The following is a 26,760-nucleotide window of genomic DNA, read 5'->3' as shown; positions in this document are numbered from 1 at the left end:
ATGCAGGACTTTGGAGAATTTCTCAGGGCAGGATTTTCAGGCCCTGTGTCCCCAAAGGATTTTACCTGTGCTAGTTTTTATGAAGTGGGTTTAAGAAAAGGGAGAGGGTGTTAACATGGGTACTTCTAAAGGCAGACTGTGTCTTTTTCTTGCTCTGGGCTAATTCAGTGCTCAGCTGCCCTCTGGCCTGATCACAGTTCTGAGAGTTAGTTGTTAACCTAATTATTACTGCTTTGAACTTCCCCAAGACTCTGATGTCAAAGGTTTCCTTTTAGTTTTTTGGTTGTTTTTTTTTAATCACAATTTTCTGTCTTAAGGTTGCCCTTTATGTGCTTGCATGTTACTGCATTCCTTTGACACTGGGGAGCCTCTCTGCCCTTGATGCTTCCTGTTCAGTGATGATGAATGCCTTCTATGCAGCTCTACAAGAATCACAGCTTGCTGTTATTTGCAGAGTCCCCCTGATTCTACATTGGAGAAAGCTGAAGTCTGGGGAAGGGTGGTAATTTACCTCATGCATTCATTTGTTGAAAAATTCATATTGAACACCTACTGTGTGCTAAGCACTGTTTAATAATGGCAAAAACAAGATTAGAGTAAGAGAATCATGACCCCCCCATGCCAGTTTTCTTGTCACAATCCTGAGTCTTAAAAGGCATCTGAGTAAAACAAGCTAAATGAAGCAAAAAGTAATGAAATAAAATAAGAAAAAAAAAGGAATAAAGCAAAATAAAAAGAAAAAGTAATATGAGAAATAAGTGTCTTGTGGATGACTGACTAAGTACATACATTTACTTTTCTGTTCCCAAGTGTCATTGGAGTGAGTGGACACATATAAAAACAAAAATGAAAGCAATGCAAAAGCCCTAGGAAACAAGAAGGGTGATACCAGTGGAAGCAACACATTTCTGGAAGATATAGAGCAGATGGGATTGGATCAATGGAGTAACAAAATTAAAGTGATAAATGCAGTCAATACAAATGAAAGAGAATAGTAATAGAGGAAAAATGAAGTTTTTTTTTAATTGTTTTTGTGTTTAACAGAAGTACATTGGAATAAAAACAACAAGATCATATCATTAAGAGCTAGAGGCAAGAATCATTTGTTGAACACTTAATAGGAAGACCAATAAAACTAGGGCATTCCAAGAACCTAGAAAAGGCATACCCACCCAGCTCCAGCAGAGCTGGCACCAACTTTTGAGAACAAAGGAGTGGATGGATTCTGCCATTGGGGATGGGTAGGGGACACTTAAAGTGAGTGCTGAGGCTACAGAGAGAAGTTGGGTGGTGCTTCCATGTAATATCAGCTGCCAACCTTCCCACATCCAGACAGCAAGCTCCCACCCACCCTAACAGAGAGGTATCTTTCATGACAGATAGCAGGTCATGCAGCATAGGCATGGCTTCTGTCATTTACAATCAAATTCACTATCAAGGGAACTGTGACTTTCACATTGGCTACCTGTATTAATCATCCTATACCCTCACTTGTAAGTATAAGTGAACAATTAAGAATCTCTAGATATTTAAGGAAAAATAACAGCATGAAAATGAGTTACCAAACTGAACAACTCAAAGTGATTCTTTTTTTTTTAAATTTTTTAAAAATCCTCACCTGAGTAATTTTCCATTGATTTTTAGAGAGAGTAGAAAAGAGAGGGAAAGACAGAGAGAAATATTAATGTGAAAGAAACACATCGATTGGTTGGCCCGGGCCAGGGAGGAGCCTGCAACCGAGGTACGTGCCCTTAACTGGAACAGAAACCGGGGCCCTTCGGTCTGCAGGCCAACACCCTACCCACTGAGTCAAACCGGCTAGGGCCAAAGTTATTCTTGAGGGAATTGAATTACTAGAGAAATATAGAAAAATATTATTAAAATAATTTAATTAGTATATTCAGGGGTATCTGAAGGAACACTACATTCATATAGCTAGAACAGGCTGCTAAGAAAAAGTGAAGTATAAAGTAGAATTTATAGAAATTGAAAAACTCCTAAATAATTATTGAAATAAATGTAATAGCCACTGATGATGTAAAATGTAAAGTTCTTAATTCTCCAAAGCTTCTTCCTATATATGGACAAGATTAGTCACTTTGGAGATAATTGTTATTTAGAAAAGGATTACCTGAATGAACACAAACCATTGTTCAAGTGAAACAAGATAATACTAACTTCTTTGGCTGACAAAAGCTGACTTTAATCTGACTTTGAAATGCTGAATTAATTACTGGAGGAATATTTGCATAAGGTAAAAAGGATTAACCAATAGGAAAGGCCATCTCTTTCCCTTTTGAGGTTCAATGTTGTTAGCACCTCTCTAACTGACCAAGTCTGTTAAAAGTCCAGTGGCATAAAGGACTCTGAGGTTCCCTAGCAAGTACTCATATGGGAGAAGATAAAAATCTGGACAGGTGAGTAAGGTGGAAGGATAAGTTCGGGGGTGGGGTGGGGGGCGGTTTGGATATCATGAAGCCAAGACCAGAAATACCTGTGAACCCAATCACCCTAATAGGTTGATTATGGTAGCAAATAATGATTAAACTTGAATGTGAGCTGAAAGAGCTATATTCTTGGGGTTTAAGTCTTGGGCATCTGTAAAACTTGTGCCAGGGACCTGTACCTCTGCAGTCATAACTGTAGTGATGGACAAGCTACAAGAATCATTTTCAAAAGTGTCCCTGTGTGTCAGTGACAGAAGCAATTAGCAGATTCATTGCACTCAAGTTTTCTCTATCAGCTGGTTGACAAAAGAACTAAAACCCTTAGACTGGAGCAAACTCTTTGGATTCTTAAAATTCAGGGAGAAGAAGGACTACCTCAAGAAAGGGTTAGTTAGGTGTCAGCTAAAGAGCAATTGAAAATTACACACTAAATTTGTACTCTTTGACTGCTGAAGTATATCAATACTTGCAACCGAGGTACGGTTGCAATAAACATCAATACAAAAACTGAAGAGTAGTATAGATGTGGTTGGAAAACAGATCATTCCATAGGAGATCAAGCCAAGAAGTTTTCTTAGAACATAGTGCAAAAAGACAGAGATGAAAATTGTGAAAGAAACTTAGGAGATAGGATATAATTTAGTATATGAGGTATAAATATTCACAAAGCATGTAAGATGTTCAGAAATCCCAATATCTACCTTATAAAACACCTCTAAGAAGAAACTAGACAGAATGAAGGGAATAATATAACCTAAGTAAAATAGAAGAATATTTTTTTTCTAAGTTGAAAGAAGATATTAGTCTTTTGGTCAAGCAAGCAAGCAAACAAACACAAAAACAAAAAATAAGAAGTGTTGCTAAAGATGTGGAGAAATTGGAACTATTGTGTATTGCTTGATAAGAATGTAAAATGATGGAGTCACTGTGAAAAATGATATGGCAATTCCTCAAAAAGTTAAACATGGAATTTCTATATGATCCTGCAATTTAATTTCTGGGTATAAACCCCAGAGCAAGAAAATCAAGGACGCAAACAGATATTTGTATGCCCATGTTTATAACAGCATATTCACAATGACCAAAAGGTAGATAACTCAATGTCCATTGATGAATAAATGGATAAATAAAATGTGACATGCATACAATGAAGTATTATTCAGCCTTAACAAGGACATTCTGAATGAATGAACCTTGAAGACATTATATTAAGTGAAATAAGCCAAACAAAGAGGGATAAATTCTGTATAGTCTACTTTGAGGTAATTATAGTAGTCAAATTTAGAGATAGAAAGTAGAGTGGTAGTTGTCAGGGGCTTGGAGAAAGGAGTAGTAAGGTGTTAATGTTAATAGATAGAGTTTCAGCAGCGGAGAAGAAAATGTTTGGAGATGGAAGGTGGCAATGGCTGCACAAAGGAGAGGCACCGTAATGGGGTTAAGAATGTGGGCCTGCATGTGAGTCCCAAGCCACCACTTAGTAGCTCTGTCTTTGGGCTAGTCACTTACACTCTCTGTACCTCAGTTTCCTCATCAATAAACTATGGACAATAATAGTAACTACTTCATGGGATTGTTTTGAGGACTCTATTATTAATGACAATAGCATTTAGAAATAATACAACTCAATTGTCTAACTTGTAAATGTACTAAAATTTAAAATGCACTTACTTTTGTTCTAGCAATTCCACTTTCTCATAGAGTCAGTACTTGATAAAAACTAGCTGTGTGGTTAAAAAATACAAAATGACATAGAATATAGAACAACAATATTGCAAAAAGAAACCTGGCACTATTAAGGTGAAATTTATGAACTACTGGCAGGAAGAGAAAATCTTATAATTTTCCAGTGAGAAAAAAGAGGATTCCTACTAAGGAAGGAAAGTCAGAATGATGTTAGTTTTTTTTTTTTTCCAATAATTGATACTGGAAAATATGGAGCAATATCTATAATATCCTGAGGAATTCACTGTATATAAATCTTGGGTTCTCCATTAGGCAAGCTATTATTCAAATGTAAGAGCAAAATCAAGACAATTATAAACATGGGAAGTTAACCCCCTTTGAAAAAAAAATTACTTTGGGTTGTTCTTCAGCAAAATAAAAAAGGAAATACAAAAAGAGAAGATATAACATATGAGTGGTGAATCAAGTAACCAATAATACATCAACAAGTCTGAATGATCATGAATAATTAATATAAACGAGGTGTGAGTTTAATGCAATTGTTAAGAATATGTCCCTAAAACAGAAGCATAGAAGCATAAGAATAGTTATTCTAAGTGTTAATGTAAGTTATTTGGAAAGTTTCTGGTGATAAACAGTTACTATGTATAAGCACACATCTAAAGGTTGATATATTTTACGAATACAAGTCAAGGAAAACTAGTACAAATTAACAAGCATAAGAGGGAAAATTGGTTATATACTAAAAAGGGTATTAATCAAAACCCCAAGAATAAATAGTGAGACAATGCACTATTATTAGTAGTTAATCTTACGTGAGGGATTATTATGTGTCAGCTATTGTGCCAGATGGGTGCTATTATTGTCTCCATTTATAGATGAGGACAGAGAGATTGAGCAATTTACCCAGTCATTAGCTGGCAAGGGACAAAGCTGGGCAATCTCACTTATAGCCATGCTCTTAATCACTACCCTAAATATTGCCTTATTGGAATCCAAATTGTTCAAAATGGCTTCATAATAGAGAAAACCCAACACTCTGTTTTATACAGTTTACAGTCATTTCCCCAAGGTATGTGTCAGATATGCTTCTTATAGCCTATCTACCCTGGAGTAACAGTAACTTATTGCTACAGACTTCTGTGGAACAACCCCCCCTCATACTTGACAACATGGATGAACCTTGAGTGCATTATGCTAAAAGTGAAATAAGTCAAACATAGAAAGAAAAATATTGCACAATTCTCCTTACATGAGTCAGATTAATAGAATTAAAGAGTTGAAGGGGTGTTTGCCAAAGACTGGGAGAAGGTACAATTGGGAATCAACAGGCATAAAGTTTCAATTAAACAAAATGAAAAATCTCTAGAGGTCTACCACACAATATTGTACCTGTAGCCAACAATATTTTGGACACTTAAAAATTTGTTAAGAGGGTAGATATTACATTGTGTTCTTACCACAATAAAATAACAAATAAAACAAACAAACAAATCTAATGGCTTGAAAGAACTATCATTTGTTCTCATGGATGAATGGGTCACCTGAGGATTTGCTCAAGGCTTGGCCTAGCTGGGTTGGTTGGCTCAGTTCCATGTATCTTTCATTGCCTTTTTAGGACAATAGGTTAACCTTAAAATGCCCTTTCCATTGCATGACAGAGGTACAGGAGAGCAAGCCCAAACATTCAGATGCTCTTCAAGCCTTTGGTCTCATCACATATGTTAATATTCTATTGACCAGCCCACGTGGTCATAGGAGAGACAGGAAAGTTATATGACAAAGAGGTTAATATAGCGAGGGTTGATGAATTAAGGCCATTAATACTATATAACATTACTAATCTATTTCTTTCATATTTACTACTTGGAAAAAAATCATATAAGCAAAACATACGTGAGAATTTGTAAGAGAATGGGCTTATTGAGAAAGAATAGTGAAGATGTTATAATTGCGCTAGTAATCTTTGGGTCCAAAAAGAGTGCCTGTAAAATATGATGCACTTAAAAATATTGGATGAACTAATAAATTACTATTCACTCATTCAAAAAGAATCTTCCTTAACTAAAAAGGATTCTTTGAGGATGGGATTCTGGGATCCCCCTTCTAGTACTTCTCACTACCGTCTATGTAACAGCTAAGGGAGAAAGTGAGGAGAGTCAGAGTTAAAATATTATATGTAAATATAGATCTACTACCCTCAATTATTAAAAAAATAAAAAGTTGACTGCATAATTATGAGTGGGATATGCTTTTTCTGATTCTAGGTGGGATTTTGGGAAGAAGATTTACCAATAGTGGAAAGAGCACTTGATACAGTAGTATGAAAATTGGCTTTTTTGCCTTAGGTCTGCCACCAATAAAATATAAAACTTGGACAATTTCCTTACCTTTTATGAGTGACAATTTTTGCATTAAAATTGTTTGGAGGATCTCTAAGATCCTTTTTAACCCTAAGGATTTAAGAAAGAACTTTTAAAACTAGAAATATGACCACTGTATAGATGAGAATTCATCAAAATGCATTTTGTAAAATTAAGAGCAGCAGCTGATTTATAAGAATCAATAACATGTTCTCTAAAATTATTAATTATAACTGAGTAGTTACTACTTATATAAAGAATAAGAGGCCCTATTCTTTATATAATTAACATTTTATGAATAAAGTTTTATTTTATTTTTTAAAATTTATTTTTATTGATTTCAGAGAGGTGGGGAGAGGGAGTGAGAGATAGACACATCAATGATGAGAGAGAATCATTGATCAGTTGCCTCCTGTACACCCCCTACTGGGGATCGAACCCGTAACCCGGGCATGTGCCCTTGACTGGAATCGAACCCGGGACACTTCAGTCCGCAGGCTGATGCTCTATCCACTGAGCCAAACCAGGTAGGGCTATGAATAAAATTTTAGAGCTCATTCCAAATCGGTATTCTTTTTCAGACCAAAAGGAACAACAAGGTGATCTAAATCTTTTTTAAATTAGTACTAAATTATGAATATAAAAGATTATAAATTATGAATATATGAAGATTATAAAGCTTATACTAGGTTATGTGTCACTGATTAATCTCTGCCTCAAAGTGACATACTAAATAAGAAAGTAAGAAATATCATAGCGACAATGTATCCTTTCTGTTTGACTACTTCCTGTACTGTGTTATGGCAGAACACAGTTACCATTTGTCCCATCAACTCAAAGCCTGTGGCTGTTTTCCAAACATCTCCACCTTCCTCTAAGAAGCAGTTATAAATCCACAATTCACTAATGTATATAAATGTATATTATAGATTAGGTTTATATATACAAAATGACTCACATCACCAACTAGGATAGCAATATATCACATCTTTGTTATTTTGCCCATTAATCATTCATGCAAGTATGTGCTCTTATTAGCTGGAAGCCCAGCATCTCCTATTTGAGTGCTTCTTCTTCCTTACTGATACCCAGAATGGCAAGCTGGGACTCTCATTGCAGGTTCTTGTCCTACTAAGTTTGAAGAATAATATTTATGGACTAAAAGTTTTTAAGCCAAAGTGTGGAAGTTTATTGCAAGCATATACAAACTCCTGCATAGGGAGGGTTTCCCAAGTGGGTAACCCCTGGCGAGGGATCCCCAAATGGTAAAAACCTGCTCTCTCTTCCAAAATGGAAAAAAACAAAAACAAAAAAACAAAAAAAAACTAGTCCCTTGAGTCTCTTTTTCTATGGCAGTGATGGGCAACCTTTTGAGCTTGGTGTGTCAAACTTCGTCAAAAAACTGAGCATAACTCAGATAGTGTGTCACTTTGAGGAAAAAACATTATTTCGCAAATGTTTCATCCTCAGGAGCACCAAATGTTTCATCCTCAGCATGTGGCCACCTCAGCGGCCACGTGTCATCAGAAATGGCTACGCGTGTCACTGCTGACACGCGTGTCATAGGTTCGCCATCACTGGTCTATGGGTTTATAATTGCTGACAGCTTCTTTGTCTGTTCATCCCACTTTCTAATTGGACTCCTCCTTATTTTATGTCCCCCGTGTTTTTCCTAATTGGTCACTTTCCCCCTTTCCCCTGTATGGTATCAGTTTTAAAGTTTCAAAGCTCACCTGGTGCCCTCCTCTCTTCTTCCCCTTATCTTGTAGCATTCCTTTGTCCTCTGTGTATGTAAGATAAACTGGTGGCTTAGAGTCATCTACACCTATCATGTATGTATTTCTCTTCATGGACCTGCCTGAAACTGCTTCTCTTGTCCCTAAAATTCTCTCATTGTTATCCCAAGTTGTTCTCAGATCAGAGGCTGTCAATTACATTTTCAAGAAAATTGCAAGTTCACATTGGTTCTCTATTTATGGCTTCTTATTACCATTTGTTGTCACTACTGAAGATTAGTCCAATCATGTTCCATAGAGGTTCATTCCTTGAAGGTAATTTCTAGTCTAAGTGCCTACATTGCTTCCCTACACAGTTGGGTTCAATGTGTAGATTGTCTGGTTAAGATTCTGAGTTCTGGAGTCATATGAACTGGATTTGAATTTTGCCTTTGCTTCTTTTTAGCTGGGTGACTTAAACTGGGTTATCTAACTTTCTGAGTTTCAGATTCCTCATCTTATATAATAAAGAGGTAATATGCAAATTGACTTATCACTCCAATACACAAGATCGCCGCCACCATGTGGAGACAAGATGGCTGCCACAAGATGGCCAGCAGGGAAGGAATGTTGGGGGGGGGGGACCAGGCCTGCAAGGGAGGGCAGTTGGGGGCAACCAGGCCGACAGGGGATGGCAGTGGGGGAGATCCGACTGCAGGGGAGGGCAGTTGGGAGTGACCAGGCCTGCAGGGGAGGGCAGTTAGGGGTGACCAGGCCTGCAGGGGAGGACAGTTAGGGGTGACCAGGCCAGCAGGGGAGCAGTTAGGCATCAATCAGGCTGGGAGGGGAGTGGTTAGGGGGTGATCAGGCTGGCATGCAGAAGCGGTTAGGGGCAATCAGGCAGGCAGACAGGCAAGTGGTTGGGAGCCAACAGTCCTGGATTGTGAGAGGGATGTCTGACTGCCCATGGGATTGGGCCTAAATGGGCAGTCAGACATCCCTTGAGGGATCCCAGATTGGAGAGGGTGCAGGCTGGGCTGAGGGACACACCCCCCACCCCCCAAGCACAAATTTTGTGTACCAGGCCTCTAGTCTATAAATTAAAGACAATAATAGAATTTATCTCATAGAGTTGTGAAAATTAAATGAGAAGACATAACAAACAGAGTACCTGACACCTAGAAGATTTGTAGAATGTATGCTGCTGCCATCATTATGACTACTACTACTAGTAGTCATTATGACTATGCTATTAGTAAGACAGTCATCATTTCCAAAAGTGTTGCAATGTTGCAAGGCTGCTGTGATGCAGAGTTTAGTGTTTCCATTGCTTCCTCTTGGAAGTACACTGAGCTCTCTGTACAAATTAGTCTACCTTCACCCCAGGGCTCTTGATATCTAAAGCAATTGTTCTCTTAGTTGAATGGTTCTCTTTAAAAATGGGTAAAATTTATGAATAGTTATGAAAGAGTAAATTTGAATGTCTAATAAATACATATAATCTCACAAATCCTTAGAAAAATATAATTTAAAATAAGTATGAGATAATATTCTATACCCAACATATCTACAAAAATAAATTTTTGATAATATCAATCTTGGGGGCAAGGTGACCTTCATTTGTTGTGGGTGAGAAGGTAAATCATTAGAAACACTTTGGTTTACATTGTTTCAAAGTATTAGGGAATGGACAAATTTTTTTTCTTTATACATTAGAACACTACACAGTTGTAAAATTAATAAAGTGTATATGTATGTGTGTGTGAACATGGATACATGTGAAAAACACAATGTTTAAAAAGTTGTTAACGGCTATATAGAGTATACTATTTATGTACATTTCTTCATTTCTTCAAATACACAAATGTACACAAATATATGTATTAAAAATATTAAAATGCACAGGCTAACAATACAGTTGAACTTTAAAATGTTAGCTACTTCTGGGGGATGAGAGAGGTAGACAAGATAGAGAGAGGGGTTATGGCTCTCTATTCAGTATAACATTTTATTTTCTTAAACATTTTTAAGACAACATGGTAACATGCTAACATCTGTGAAATAGGTATCTATGAAATTATTTTATTACTTTCTGTAACATAAATATTAAATGATATGACACAATATAAAAAAGAGTGAATATAACAGCTCACTTAGACTTTAGGATAATTAGAAAACATTTGGGGGAAAATAAAATTAGATTTCTACCTTATGTTATATACAAAAGACAATTCCCTGGGTTAAATTTTAAATGAAGATAAAATAGACCAGAGGATAACACAGGTGATTATTTGTCTGTTCTTAGGTAGAAAAAATTATTTCTAAGTATTTAGATGAAAGAAATCTAGACAACAAAACACAGCATTTAGGCAAAATGAAAAGAGGAATAGATTTTTCTACAAAAAATTAAATATCTTCTATGTCCCCACACTATAAAAAATATAATATATAATAAACTAAATTGATATTTGTAATATGTAAAATATTTGTAGAAAGAAAAGATATAAAATCCTCTCAGGAGAAAAATATGATAATGATATAAACAGATAATTTGCAAAAAGTAAATACCAATGAATAACATGCAAAAATGTTCAACAACACAGTTATTAATTTATTGCCTCTTAGTTCTAAATTCACCCTTCAGCACCTACTCTGCGATAATGGACTGGATTGTCTACACATTTCTCTTTCACAATGAGCATAATGTGAAGCTTGTCAGTAGGACAGAATGTTGCCGGAGGGACATTCCTAGCAAGAGGGATCTCTTCCTAGGGGGTCTGGTGTGCTGTGTTTGATTTTTCTTGCTAACGTGAACAGGAGTGTGGGGACATCCAGTGGTGCTATACTCGGTGTGTGTCCACAGTGCACACTCCCTAAGAGATCTTGCTGTCTCAGTTTAGACTTGTGACCACATTTCTATGGACCTCCTGATGCCAATATTACAGAGGTCAAGGTTAAGCCTGCAGAGGTATCCAGACCCCCCTTGACTGTCCAACTCCCAGCCTTGGCTCCCCTGTGTCTGGAGGGCTGTTTCCCGTGGCTTCTCAGAGCTGACACCACAAACTCCAGGTCTGCGGTTACAGTGCTGCTTTGGTACTTTCTCACATGACTGCCAGCCCTCCAGCCTTGGCTCACCCGTGTACTAGGAGACTATTTCCTGCTTGCTAGGTGTCTGAGGACCAGCTCTGGCCAGGATGACTCAGTAAACTTCTCTGTGGATTTTTAATGGAACCAAGAAAATTTGTATTTTATGGCCAATGATTTAATATGATTTGTTGTTCTTACTTTGACTTTTATACTCATTCCCAAATAGTGATCCATACTTGTCATATAACAGAAAGAAAGGACCTGATTCTACAAATCTCAGTAATTTTAACTTAAAACATTTTAAAAGCCAATATTTAAGATATTATAATGAGAAAACATAAATGATACTGATAACCTTCACTTGATGTGCTGCTTGCTTATTTCTTTCTAACTGTAATAAGCAGATATTGACTACTGTTGATATCAACAATTAAGATTTATTGATTTGAGTTAATGTCATCTAAAATAATGTTAAGGTCAATACATGCTCAAGAAACCATTGAGCTTGTCTAAAGTCTAAAAGGTTATCAATATTTCCGTTATTACACTTCATGTATTATTAAAATTACATTTATAAAATGTAATTTTTAGAAATTATATAATTTATCCTGAAGGAGGATAAGAAGACTATTTAGAACATGTGTTAATCAAGGACATGGACACTAAACAATAGAATAGTTCAGTGGAACTTCACATTTTTTTCCTAGAACCACTTCTTCAGCTTATTTGTATTTTGGTGACTGAATTTTTAGGTGAGGTGTGACTGGAGCTAGGATGGTGCTGTCATCAGCTGTAAAAATGCTGAAGGGAGAAGTGGAAAGGGGATTATTGGGTTCAAAAATATAGATAGCAGAATGGGGAAGAAGGCAGAGTTGAGAAGAGTGAGATTTTCACTTTTAATAGCACTCCCCTCTTCTGCATAACTCTGCTGTGTATGGATCTACTGTGGTCAGCAGAACAATATAACAAAGTGGAAATCAGAATCAGAAACAACAGAGAACATCACCAAAACAAATTCATAATAAAGAATAAATTGATACACATGAACTAAAATAAGATTTGATAGGCAGTGCAGATGATTTGTTTTAAACCATGGACTTACATTGAAACAGAACTGATTACTGGTTAGAGATGAGCAAGAGCCATCAGTACTAAATCATTAGCAAAGGAGGACCAAGGGGTCAGGCTGGCATGGCTCAGTGATTGAGCATCGACTTATGAATTAGGAGGTGAGGGTTCGATTCTCAGTCAGGACATATGCTCAGGTTTTGGGCTCGATCTCCAATGTCGGGCAGGCAGGAGGCAGCCAATCAATGATTCTCTGTCGTCATAGATGTTTCTATCTCTGTCTCCCTCTCCCTTTCTCTCTGAAATCAATAAAAATATATTTAAAAAAATAGAAAAACCAAGGTAAGTTGAAAAGAAAAAATTATTGGAACTTTCCTTCAGTCCTCTTACTGAACTCCTGCTGACCTACTAAGAATGTCCAATTCCAAATATTGAAAATAAGCTTTATTCAATTGGCGGAGTGATCTTTCTATAGTGGGTTCCCTAGAGGGATATTAATAAAACTAGAGGCCTGGTACATGAAATTCGTGCACAGGGAGGCAGGGGGTGTCCCTCAGCCAGGTCTGCACCATCTTGCAATCTGGGACTGCTGGCTCCTAACTGCTCATCTGCCTGCCTGCCTGATCACCCCTAACCACTCAGCCTGCCTGCCTAAACACCCCTAACCCCTCTGCCTGCCTGTCTGATCACCCCTACCACTTGCCTGCCTGCCTGATTGCCCCTAACCACTTTGCATGCCTGCCTCATTGCCCCTAACCAGTCTGCCTGCCTGCCTGATCATCCTTAACTGCTCTCCTGTCTGCCTGATCGCCCCTAACTGCTCTCCTGCCTGCCTGATAGCCCCTAACCACTTACCTGCCTGCCTGATCACCCCTAACCACTCTGCCTGCCTGATCACCCCTAATCACTCTGCCTGCCTGCCTAATAGTCCCTAACTGCTTACCTGCCTGCCTGATCGCTCCTAACCGCCTCTGCCTCAGCCCCTGCCACTGCGGCTTCATCCTGAAGGATGTCCAGAATGACATCCGGAAGGTCATTCAGCTGTCCATTCTAATTAGCATATTATGCTTTTATTATTATAGATGCTTTACAGAGGCCTGGTGTATTTGTCAGTAATTAGAAAATCATTAAGTCTTTCAAAAGATTAATATTAAAATAATTGTGGACATAAATAGGTAATAATCTAAAGTGTTATCACTAAATAAAGGATAAGCTTATGGGGGTTATTAAAAATAAATAGTTAATTCTTATAATTTAATAAGAAAAGATATCATTTCAAGAGAATAAAAAAGCAAATACTTTTACAGTTGATTTATAAAAGAAATACAAATTCTAATACATGTATTAAAATTTCACTTCAGTAATAATCAAATACATGTTAATTAGTATCTATAATGTGATATTTAAGAAATACTCCAAATTTTAAGAATACAAAAAGTTACCTAATATTGGTAAAAATTTGTGAAAATGGGCTTTTTCATATAATCTGAAAAGTGGAATATTTATCAAAACCTTAAAACACACACACACACACACACACACACACACAAACTATTAACCATACAATGCTATCTTTAGGAATTTATCCTAAATAAATAACAAGAAATATAGAATTTTAAGTACAAGATGGTTTACTCTGCAATATTTAAAAGAATAAAAATATTAAGTGGTCTAAAGTCCAACAATTGTTGGGAGAGTCAGTGTGCCGTGGGCCCTGAGTTCCTGCCATGTTCTAACAAAGTGCACAAGTGTGTGAGGCTTGTATGGTTTTTTATTTCTTATTTCTATATTTACCTATCACAGCACATACAGAATGAATACATTCTGAACGAGGTATTGTTCTATACAAGGAATAGGTCCTTTACATTTTCTCCTTTGTAGATAGTATGGGTTTGATGGCAAGAATGTCTAGGCAGAGAGAAAAACAAAATCAGAAACCCATAAACAAAGTTATTAGACACCAAAACCCAATAGAATTAAAGCTGAATTATTATTTTCTACCTCAAGGGCATGGCACTATTATCCATCTAGTTGTTAATCCCTGCCTCTCTCCAATGCCTTCCATATTCACCTCGATTAATACAATTGCTTTCTGCCTGTTCCTTGTAGTTCTCTTTTACTCTTCTCACTACATTTTTTAAATGCAAATCTGCTTTATCATTCTACTTATAACCTCAATAGCCTGTTGCTGTTATTTTATTTATTTTCTTTTCTTTATTGATTAAGGTATTACATATGTGTCCTTACCCCCTCCTTACCCCCCCCACCAACCCCCCACTCATGCCCTCACCACTCTGGTGTCTGTGTCCATTGGTTATGCTTATATGCATGCATACAAGTCCTTTGGTTGATCTCTCCCCCTTACCCCCACCAACCCCTGCCTTCCCTCTGAGGTTTGACGGTCTGATCGATGCTTCTCTATCTCTGGATCTGTTTTTGTTCATCAGTTTATGTTGTTCATTATATTCCACAAATGAGTGAGATCATGTGACATATATCTTTCTCTTACTAATTTATTTCACTTAGCATAATGCTCTCCAGATCCATCCATGCTGTTGCAAATGGTAGGAGTTCCTTCCTTTTTATAGCAACACTAGAGGCCCGGTGCATGAAATTCATACACGGAGGGGGGTTGTCCCTCAACCCAGCCTGTACCCTCTCCAATCTGGGACCCCTCGAGGATATCCGACTGCCCGTTTAGGCCCGATCCCACCAGGCAGTCGGACATCCCTCTCACAATCCAGGACTGCTGGCTCCCAACTGCTTGCCTGCCTGCCTTCCTGATTTCCCCTAAACCGCTTCTGCCTGCCAGCCTGATCACCCCCTAACCACTCCGCTGCCAGCCTGTTTGCCCCCAACTTCCCTCCTCTGCCAGCCTGGTCTCCCTTAACTGCCCTCTCCTGCAGGGTTGATCACCTCCAACTGCCCTCCCTTGCAGGCCTGGTCCTTCTCAACTGCCCTCCCTTGCAGGTCGGGTGCCTCCCAACTGCCCTCTCCTGCTGGCCATCTTGTGGTGGCCATCTTGTGTCCACATTGGGGCAGGATCTTTGACCACATGGGGGAAGCTATTGTGTTGCAGTGATGATCAGTCTGCATATTACTCTTTTATTAGATAGGATAGTATTCCATTGTATAGATGCACCACAGTTTTTTAATCCAATCATCTGCTGATGGGCATTTAGGCTGTTTCCAAATCTTAGCTATTGTAAATTGTGCTGCAATGAACACAGGGGTGCATATATCTTTTCTGATTGGTGTTTCTAGTTTCTTGGGATATAGTCCTAGAAGTGGGATCACTGGGTCAAATGGGAGTTCCATTTTTAGTTTTTTGAGGAAACTCCATACTGTTCTCCACAGTTCCTGCACCAGTCTGCATTCCCACCAGCAGTGCACAAGGTTTCCTTTTTCTCCACATGCTCGCCAGCACTTGTCATTTGTTGATTTGTTGATGATAGCCATTCTGACAGGTGTGAGATGGTACCTCATTGTCATTTTGATTTGCATCTCTCGGATGATTGGTGACTTTGAGCATGTTTTCATATGTCTGTTGGCCATCCTTCTGTCCTCTTTCGAAAAGTATCTATTTAAGTCCATTGCCCATGTTTTGATTGGATTGTTTATCTTCCTTTTGTTAAGTTGTATGAGTTCCCTGTAAATGTTGGAGATTAAACCCCTATCAGAGATAACATTGGCAAATATGTTCTCCCATGCAATGGGCTTTTTTGTTGTTTTATTGATGGTTCCTTTTGCTGTGGAGAAACTTTTTATTTTGATGTAGTCCCATTTGTTTATTTTTCTTTAGTTTCCGTTGCCCTAGAAGCTGGATCAGTGAAGATACTGCTTTAGCATAGCATAAGTCTGAGATTTTGCTGCCTGTAGAGTCCTCTAAGATTAGTTTTATGGGCAACAAAGGGGGTCAACATGACCATAGCCTGACCACCATAGCACATTCCTCTAGAGGAGAGACACTGGCCTGGGTTCCTGGGTTCCTCTCCTGTAACACAACCTCTGTGTGCAGGCATCATTCGGAGCCATGGCACACTGTTGTGGGACTTAGGAACAAGGGGAACCAATGCATATATACTGCTGCTCCTGTTGCCTGGTGTGCTGTGAGAGATAAAGTATTTTTCTCTCTCCCAGGAGTCTTGTGTCTTCTGCTGGCATCCATAAAACAACAATGGGCTAACTTGTTAGCCTACAAGTAAGGTAAAGTCTCAGGCCCCTGCTGATTCTTGACATAGTAGGGACTTGACTAGCAAATTCTGGTCTGTGCATGTGATAAAGTACTGTCTTAGTCATTGCAGTCTGCTATAAAAAATACCATAGCATGGGAAGTTCAAGTTAAGGTGACAGCAGATTCATTGTGTTGTGAGGACCCACTTCCTGTTGTGTAGACTACTGCCTTCTTGTCACGTCTGCACCTGGACAAGAGAGACAAGGCTCTGGTTTCTTCCTTTTATAAGGACACTAATCCTATGGAATCTCTAATCTTATGACCTCATTTAAAGCTAATTGCCTCCCAAAGGTCCCACCTTCAAATATCATCACAATAAAATAAGTCTTCAACCTCTAAATATTTTTTGGTGGGGTACAAACCATTTAGTCCATGGTAGGTGCTAAACTGCCATTGAAAGTTAATATTCTCAAAAAATTATCAATATACGAAAATGCTCATGACATATTTATTAGAAAAAATAAATCATAAAACATTACAGGTTAATATATATTTTTAAATGTATACATGTACAAAAAGAATTCTAGAAGTTTATATATGAAAAAATGAATCTAAGGTCGCCTTAAAATTATTACATCATTTCTTAGTTTAGTGGCTCTCAAACTTTAGGATCTATCAGAATCACAATGCAGCATGCTCTGAGTCATCCCCACAGACTGATTCGACAGGTCTGGGATGGGGCCCCCCAAAATAGCATTTCTACCAAGTTCCTAGGTAATGTTGCTGCTACTTCTCAGGGAGCCACACTTTGAGAACAGGCTATGTTCCAGGCTAGTGCAATAATTATGAGCATGGATGCTGAAGTCAACCTCCTTGGTTTTATATTAGACTAGAGGACCGGTGCACAAAATTCGTGCATGGAGGGGGGTTGTCCCTCAGCCCAGCCTGTACCCTCTCCAATCTGGGACCCCTCAAGGGATGTCCGACTGCCCGTTTAGGCCCGATCCTGGAATCGGGCCCAAACGGGCAGTCAGACATCCCTCTCACAATCCAGGACTGCTGGCTCCCAACTGCTCACCTGCCTGCCTTCCTGATTGCCCCTAACCACTTCTGCCTGCCAGCCTGATCACCCCCTAACCACTCTGCTGCCAGCCTGTTTGCCCCCAACTTCCCTCCTCTGCCGGCCTGGTCACCCTTAACTGCCCTCTCCTGCAGGGTTGATCACCTCCAACTGCCCTCCCTTGCAGGCCTGGTCCTTCTCAACTGCTCTCCCTTGCAGGCTGGGTGCCTCCCAACTGCCCTCTCCTGCTGGCCATCTTGTGGTGGCCATCTTGTGTCCACATTGGGGCAGGATCTTTGACCACATGGGGGAAGCTATATTGTGTGTTGCAGTGAAGATCAATCTGTATATTACTCTTTTATTAGATAGGATAGAGGCCTGGTACAGGGGTGGGGGCCACCTGGGTGTCCCGGATCAGGTGGGGGTTCCCTTGGGGCGTGGGGTGACCTGAGCGAGGGGCCTGTGGTGGTTTGCAGGCCGGCATGCCCTCTGGCAATCCAAGCAGAGGCCCTGGTATCTGGAATTTATTTTCCTTCTACAATTGAAACTTTGTAGCCTGGAGCAGAGCCAAGCCTGGGGCTCCCTCTGAGGCCAGCAGCCATTTCTGTTGGGGTTATAATTGAAACTTTGTGGCAGTTAATTCACCTTCTACAATTGAAACTTTGTAGCCTTAAGCGGTGAGCACAGTCAGGGTATTCGGAAAGCTTTGCTTCCCCTGTTGTTGGCGGCAACCCTGGCCTGCTCTCTCAAGCTCCATTCTGCCGCCATTTGTTTGAATTTGTTTACCTTCTATAATTGAAACTTTGTAGCTTGAGTGGAGGCTTAGGCCTGGCAAGGGCAGATGGAAAGCTTGGCTTCCTCTCTTACCTAGTAAACCTTGCTCTCTGTGGCTGTAGCAATCTTGGTTTGGGTTAATTTGCATGCTCGCTCTGATTGGATGGTGGGCGTGGCTTGTGGGCATGGCTTGTGGGTGTGTCGGATGTATGGTCAATTTGCATATTTGTCTATCATTAGGTAGGATTCTGCCACCTCATAGTTGTGTGATGTTAAGCAAGTTTTAAAATTCTCTGTGCCTTATTTTCTCATCTGGAAAATGGGAATAAAAATAGTAGTTGATACATAATATTAAAGTATAAAATGCTTAGCATAATGTTTTTGATATTATAAGGGCTCTTACTATGCTTTAGTTTGCCTAGAAATAATTAGTATGTTAATTCCAAGAATTTTATATTTGGCCCTACCACGTTCTTTGTGTTACAGTGATGCACTATTGTAATGAAAAGAGTACAAGATTTTAGAATTAGGCAAAAGGTGCCTATTGTCACCCTCTAGCTTTAGTTATCTCATCTATAAAATGGGGCAATAATTTCTCTCCTGCATTGTTTTTGGAAGGATTAAATGTAGCCACATATATAAAGTACCTGACAAGTAGCCTATGTCTATTAATATTAATCCTCTTATTTCCCACATTACTTCTGACTAAGCACTCATTACTCATTTAATTAACAAAAATTGACTGCTTATTAATTCTTTCTTGCTGTTTTAGGCTTCAGGAATACATAGTTTCATAGGACCTAAAACCCCAAATCTCTTGAGTCTTACATTATGTAAGAGGAAAACTTTAGAGTTCAGGCTTGGAGAACAAAGTGTTGTACTGAAAGAGCAGTATCAGGAGTGAGAAATTTGATTTTCCTGTTACTCTGCTACTAATTTAATGTTGAGCAAATTATTTATCCGTGCCTCATTAGTAAAGTTAGGAGGTTGAACAATGTATTCCTAAGATCCTTTAAACTCTAATGTCCTTTTAATCTAAGACTTGTAATGCTTTATAAATTGGGTGTTGAAATGCCTTTGTGAAACAGCTAGGTAATAGAAATGTGTAAAATGGCTGGCTAATTATAGAAAGTGGTGAATACATGGCAATTAGGAGAGTTCATCCCTACCTAAATACAATTACAAGAAAATTGTTTTTAAAACATTTTACACAGACAACAGTATGGTGATTGCCAGAGTGAAAGCAGGGTGGGGCAGGTAGAAGAGGACATGGCGGGGGTAAATGGTGATGGAAGGAGACTTGCTTTGGGGTGGTGCACACACAGTATGATACACAGATGATGTATTATAGAATTGTACAACGGAAACTCATATAATTTTATTAACTAGTGCCACCCCAATAAATTCAATAAAAAAAGATAAAACATTTAGCTTGTCAAATAAAACACATCGGTAGACTGGATTCTGCAACACTTGGTCTAAGTACTAGTTCTGATTTAGCCATTTAGGGTATTGTACTTCTCCATGCTTCAGTTTTGCACAGTAGGCCTAACAAATATTAATCTTAAGAGGAGCTTAAGGAGTTTTTATTATTGTTATCATTATTGTTTTTCAATCCTCACAGGAAGATATGATTTTTATTAGAGAGAGAGAGAGAGAGAGAGAGAGAGAGAGAGAGAGAGAAGAGAGAAACTTCAATGTGCTAGAGGAACATAGATTAGTTGCATTCTTTATGCGTCCTGACTGGGATAGAACCTGCAAACAAGGTATGTGGGGGAATCGAGCCAACAATCTATTGGTGTGAAGGACAACACTCCAACTGTTTTAAGACAATCATCTATATGTTTTTAGTTGCAATCTGGGGAAAAAAATGGAATTTCATTAGACATAAAAATGAGTTAATTCTATAAAACTGAATATACTAGGACTGTTACAAACTATTCAATGGTTTGCATTACTCATTTCAATGTAAACTGGAATAATCTTAAACACTGAGCAACAATAGATCATCCCTAGTCAAAGAATTAAAAAAAAAAATCTGATGACAAAGAGTCAGCTTGTCCCTGATGGGATGAGATGTGAAGTGGAGTGTTTGGCATTTGCACTGCAAGTCACTGATAGTTGAGAAGAACATTAATCATGTTGTCTATGGGAAATAATAAAGATTGGAAGTGTGTTACATGTATATATAGATTATGACACTAAATTTATTAAAGAAAGAATAGCCTTTGGAAGAATTACTGCAAATGGCAGGGATCATAAAATAAAAATCTTGTCTCATTAAAAAAGAAACTTTGTCCTGACAGTTTTCTCATATGATACTTTCCTGGACTTAGGGTTCTAGAAAATGAGAACAGATATGTAAATATTTACTTTCATACTTGCTTTGCTTTAATTTAGAATAGTTAGGTTTTTATAAACCTAAGTGTATGGGAGAGTGAGCATTTCAAACATGGGTTACTCAAGAGAAAAAAGTTCACCTTGAAAAAATCTACCAGGAAGGAGACTTCCGAATTCCTAAACAATGCTACTTGGTATCACATTTGGGTTTATTAAGAATACTATTTTTCCCCTTGAAATGTAAAAACTTTAGGAAAATGATGAAAATATCATTTTCAGTAGTTAAATTGGACTCAGGGGCCAGGAAATGAATTCATTCTTTATAAAATGAAGTTTTATATTAAAGTTGAGGTTTTATATTAAACATATTTGATTATTTTTTAAAGGTGCACAAAAACAGTTTTAATTTTGAGAATTGTATATTTTGGTATAGTTTAGAACATACTTGTGTTAACAACAAAAGCCACAGTGAAGTAAATCTAAAAATCAAGTTGTCTTTATTCAGTGATTAGAGTCAGGCAGCATCTCATTGAACACTGAGCTGCAGCAAAGGAAAGATTTTTAAAGGCAGAGAGGGAGAGAAAAGAAATAAAGAATCAGCAAAGAATGCTTTGTTTTAGGACAGTAGCCATCCTAAGGAGCCTGGAAGGGGTCTGTTGGGGATTTCCTCCTTGTCTTGACCAGGAAACTCCAGGTTGGCTGGTTAAAGGTCACATTCCTGGGAAAGGTTAAACTGTAAGTAGGTATTAAGTTTTGGTTTACTGCCATGGAGCCTAACATAAGTGACTCCATTTTGGGTCTCTGGTCTTTTGGCAATTTAACCCTTTTGAGTAGACTGTCAGCTTAACTGTGAGATGTGATCAAAATGTATACATTAGCATCACTATTAACTCCTGCTCTGTAGTTCTCACAGCTTTTGTGAAATTTTGTTGAAATTCTGTGTGGTATTCATAGTTCATTACTTACTGCTTCTGCTTAATCTCTGTAATTTTCACAGACCATGACTTCAGGTTCACAGTTTTTAAATTGGTTGTCCTCTGTATTCCTTTTCTGGTGTTCCAGTCTTAAGAAAATCATTTGCTTTGTGGTTAGTGGATGCAAACATACATTTAAAGCTTTTGAAAGAACTCAGTACACAAGAAGGTTATTATGATTATTTTGAACAGGAAATCCCAATGTTTGGATCCATGGTTCCTAAAACCCAAACCAATAAAAATCAAATAAGTCAAAGAAAGATCCCGTGAAAAGAGTCACTGTTTTAAGCCAAGTAGCTTGTTCAATATTTTATGTAACTGACTTTAGACTTCCCTAGAAGTGTTAATCTAGGTACAGCAGGTGGTATTGTCCATACCACAGATACCTTGCTCAACTGAAAGATAATCAAGAGCTGTCCTATTATCAAAAACAACTTTGGCCCAGATGGTGTAGCTCAGTGGTTGAGCATTGACCTATGAACTAGAGGTTACAGTTCCATTTCCAGTCAAGACATATGCCCAGGTTGCAGGCTCGATCCCTAGTATGGGTCCCCAGTATGGGGAATGCAGAAGGCAGCTGATCAATGATTCTCTTTCATTGCTGATGTTTCTATCTCTCTCTCCCTCTCCCTTCCTTTATGAAATCAATAAAAATATATTTTAAAAAAACACACACACACACAAAAAAAAACAACAACAACAACAACAAAAACTTTGGCCAGAAAGCCTAAGGATTTTTGGAGGGCAATTATTGTCTTACCAATGGATTCTGCAATATCTTCAAGAGTTAGGAGAGCTTTCTGATAATATCTACTTTTACATTTATTTCTAATCAGGGCAGTAGGGCTTTGCCAAAAGTGAATCATGAGTCATGAATGCCTCCTGGTAGGTCCTTTTTAACCCAACTATGTCAATCCAGGGCAGTCAACCAATTAGATGAATTCATTTGTGGAAAGTTAGGGGCACAGTTAGGTGATTTAATGGCATTGTTTGGTTGAAGGACAGCTATCTAGGGATTCATAGGCCCAAGAAGAAGAATAACCACTACAGATAATGACAAACCCTCAAGATGCAACAATTTCCCTTAGTTGGTACTGAATTAATTCACTCATAGGGATTGCTGCATTTACCCATTTAATTTAGGGATCGGTTAGGTTTTTAAGATATAGAGGAAGAAAATCTCCTGGCCTGAAATAAAGAGTTATTCTAAATACCTTGCAAAGATGGTTGTTGATGGTGAATTCTTTTAGGGAGTATAGACAGATATGAGCTATAGAATTGATTCTAGGTAACCATGAGAACGTGGGAATGCACTATATTAAGATTTACAGATTTTTTTGTGTGTCTAATTGGGTGTGTACAGTTATAATCAAAGAAAGGTAAAAAAGGGCACAGGTTGTTCTGGTCATAAAAGTTGAACTCAGTAAGAGACTTCTTGATTGATTATAGTTTTCAGTGACATTGGGAATAGAAAAGAAATTGGTCACAGGGAGGACCTGAAGACTTCTAGCATCATGGATAGATTGGAATTTTTTAAAAATATATTTTATTGACTTTAGAGAGGAATGAAGAGGGAGATAGATATAGAAACATCAATGATGAGAGAGAATCATTGGTTGATTGCCTACTGTATGCCCCCTACTGGGGACCAAGCTCACAGCTCAGGCATGTGCCCTGATCTGGAATGGAACCATGACCTCCTAGTTCATAAGTCAACACTCAACCACTGAGTCACACTGGCCAAGCTAGATTGGAATCTTTGATGACAAATCCAGCAATCTGAAAGGTTACCTGCCTATCTTGTCCAGTCAATACTAGCATAAAGGAAAGGGAATAAGACAGAGTTTTGTGTTTAAAGTATGAAATTTTGATCTGGAAGCCTCTTGGGCAGAAGCCGTCTACTTTGATGTCAGCTGCTTCTCTTCCTTCTCAAGTTGATTTGGAGATCTCCAGCATCTGTACAGGACCAGATGTCAGGTGGAACCCTCTTTCACTGTGAGATGTTTATCCAAGGCTCAATGCTCTCTAGTTTTGCAGCAGCATCAGTGGTCAGTAACTTTAAGGAAATAATGTTTTGAAAGGTCCTTTACAATGGAGCCTGAGAGCTGTTTTTCTCTGATGATGTTTTCAGAATACACAATCACCAGGATCTAGGCTGTTGCCAGCAGGATCCTTTGAAATGAGGTCTGGAGAGCTTCTTCAACTGTTGGCTTTAGTAAGACATTAAAGACTTATAGTAGTGGGTCATATTAGCATGGGCTAACAAGGGATCAGCAGAAAGTTGTATACCAACAGACACTGGTCTCTATGGAGTGAGTCTGTGTTCACAAAGAGGGTTCTGTGAATAGTCAGCAAAGCCAGAGGCAACACTGGGATCAAGGGAACCCAGCAATTTTAGGAAATCTTGAGATTTTAAGTTTGAGTATCACATTGCCACCTAGACTGGGTTATTAATAAGTTTTTGTTATTGCATGTACACTTTCCAAATGGGTTTAAGCCTTCCTCTGCTGAAAGGTTGGTGCCCTCACAATGGCAAAGAAACTGTTAGAAAATGTGCTTCCTACTTGGGGCTTACCTTCAATAATTTCCAGTGATCGAGGTACCCACCTCACAGGGCAATCATACAGGCTTTAATAAATTTCTTGAAAACATCTTTGAATTATCACTGTCCTATAAATCCAATCACCAGGCAAGGTACTCCACAATAAATAAATAAATAAATAAATAAATAAAATAAGAAAGACAACCTTTGAAATCTACAATGCCCAGCTTCTGTCAAATGAGAACTTTGGGACTCTATTTCCCTTGCTTTCCCCTGATCCAACATTAGAGGGGCCAGATTCAATCTGGTTAAGCAGGTTAAGGAAGCAGAGCAAGGTGGGAAAACAGAGAAGAATTTTTCAACTCAGTTCTGCCCCTAAAGTTGTCCCTGGTGAGAGAGAAGGAAACATCTGAATCACATGATAGATTACAAGTTATTTATACTAATAAAAGGGTAATATGCTAATCAGCCTGGGAGACCTTCCGGACAAAGCCATGGTGGTGGGGCTGAGGCAGAGGCAGTTAGGAGCAATCAGGCCAAGAGGAGAGGGCAGTTGGGGATGATCAGGCCAGCGGGGGGTGATGGAGGCCAGTTGGGGGCGAGCAGGCTGACAGGCAAAGTGGTTAGGGGCAATCAGGCAGGCAGGCAGGTGACCAGTTATGAGCCAATGGTCCCGGATTGAGAGAGGGATGTCTGAGGGTTCCCAGATTGGAGAGGGTGCAGGCCAGCTGAGGGACACCGCCCCCCCCCCCATGCACAAATTTCTTGCACCAGGCCACTAGTATCATTATATTAGACAAGACTTTTGGTCGCCCCAATGTTACTAAAAGGCTGTAGGTTTTAGTAATGTTTCATCTAGGGGTGGAGCAGGTCAAAATGAGGGGTCAGTCATGGAAACAATTTGATTTGTCCTATACTTTTCTGAGTTAACTCATTTAATAAACTGATACATTTATATATTTCTTGTTACAGAAATCTGAAAATTATAATATACCTTCAAAAGATTCAGCATCTCAATATAATTTAGATGAGCATACAAATTATTTCATAAAAAAAAGAAAAAATATAAGACTCTAGCCTTCTTGACTTCTAGAAGTCCCTAATTCCTAAGCCATACTCTTTTGTGTATGTGTAACTATACAGCACGTTTCGCTTTGTGGGACCTTCCTTGGCTGGTTGCTATCTGTGTCTTACCATTTATGTGGTGGTCCCTATTATTTGTTCCATGATTTTATGGAGGATCAAGTAAATCTAATAAATATTAAGAATGAATTTAGAGAGTTGAGGTAAAATATTCTTTTCTTAAATAGCAGGGATTTATAAAATTGTGTTTGATAATACTTTAAATTTTCTCTTTATAGTGCTTTTATAGCTAAAGTCTGGGTTTTTCTCTGAAATGGTACTGACCTGCCCAGCTGGTGTGGCTCAGTGGTTGAGCATTGACCCATGAACCAGGAGGTCACAAGTCAATTCCTGGTCAGGTCACAAGTCTGGGTTGCAGGCTCAATACCCAGTAGGGGGCATACAGGAGGCAGCCAATCAATGATACTCTTCATTGATGTCTCCCTCTCTCTCTCTCTCTTCCCCTCTCCCTTCCTCTCTCTAACCAACAAAATGTGTGCTGTTATGAAAATGTTCTATATTTGTGTTGTCTGATATGGTCACCATTTGCCACATATGACTGCGGGGCTTGAAAATATAGCTTGTTTGGCAGAGAAATTAAGTATTTGATTTTAATTCAATTTTAAATGACAGTAAATTAAATTTAAATAGCTACAAGTGACTAGTGGCTACCCTGTTTGATAGTACAGCTGTAGAAAATATATTTTTAAAATGTATTTTATTTTTCAATTACAGCTGATATACATTATTATATTTGTTTCAGAGATATAGCCAGTGATTAGACATTACGTAACCTAATAAGTGATTGCCCTGATAATTCTAGTACCCATCTGACACCATACGTAGTTAATACAACATTATTGACTAATTTCCTATACTGTAATTTATATTCCCTATGGCAATTTTGTAACTATTAATTTGTACTTCTTAATTCTTTCATCTTTACATCTGTCCCTCTCTCCCCCTCCCATCTGGCAACCCTCAAAATGTTCTCTGTATCTGTGAGTCTGTTTCTGTTCTGCTTGTTTGTTTATTTTGTTTTTAAATTCCACATATAAGGGAAATCACATGGCATTTGTTTTTCTCTGTCTGGCTTATTTAACTCAGCAAAATATCCTCGGGGTCCATCCATGTTGTTGCAAATGGCAAGATTTCACCCTTTTTTATGATTGAATCATATTCCATTGTATATATGCACCACTTCTTTATCCATTTATCATTCTATGGACTCTTAGGTTGCTTCCATATCTTGACTATTGTAAATAATGCTGCAACGAACATATGGATGCATATGTCTTCTTAATTTAGTGTTTTGGGTTTCAACAGATAAATATCCAGAAGTGGAATTGATGGGTTCTTCTTTGTCTCTTGTTACATAGCCTTTGTTTTAAAGTCTATTTTGTCTGGTATA

This window comes from Eptesicus fuscus, chromosome 3 (genome assembly GCF_027574615.1).
Source record: "Eptesicus fuscus isolate TK198812 chromosome 3, DD_ASM_mEF_20220401, whole genome shotgun sequence".
Lineage (NCBI taxonomy): Eukaryota > Metazoa > Chordata > Mammalia > Chiroptera > Vespertilionidae > Eptesicus > Eptesicus fuscus.
Note: the sequence above shows the minus strand (reverse complement) of the source record.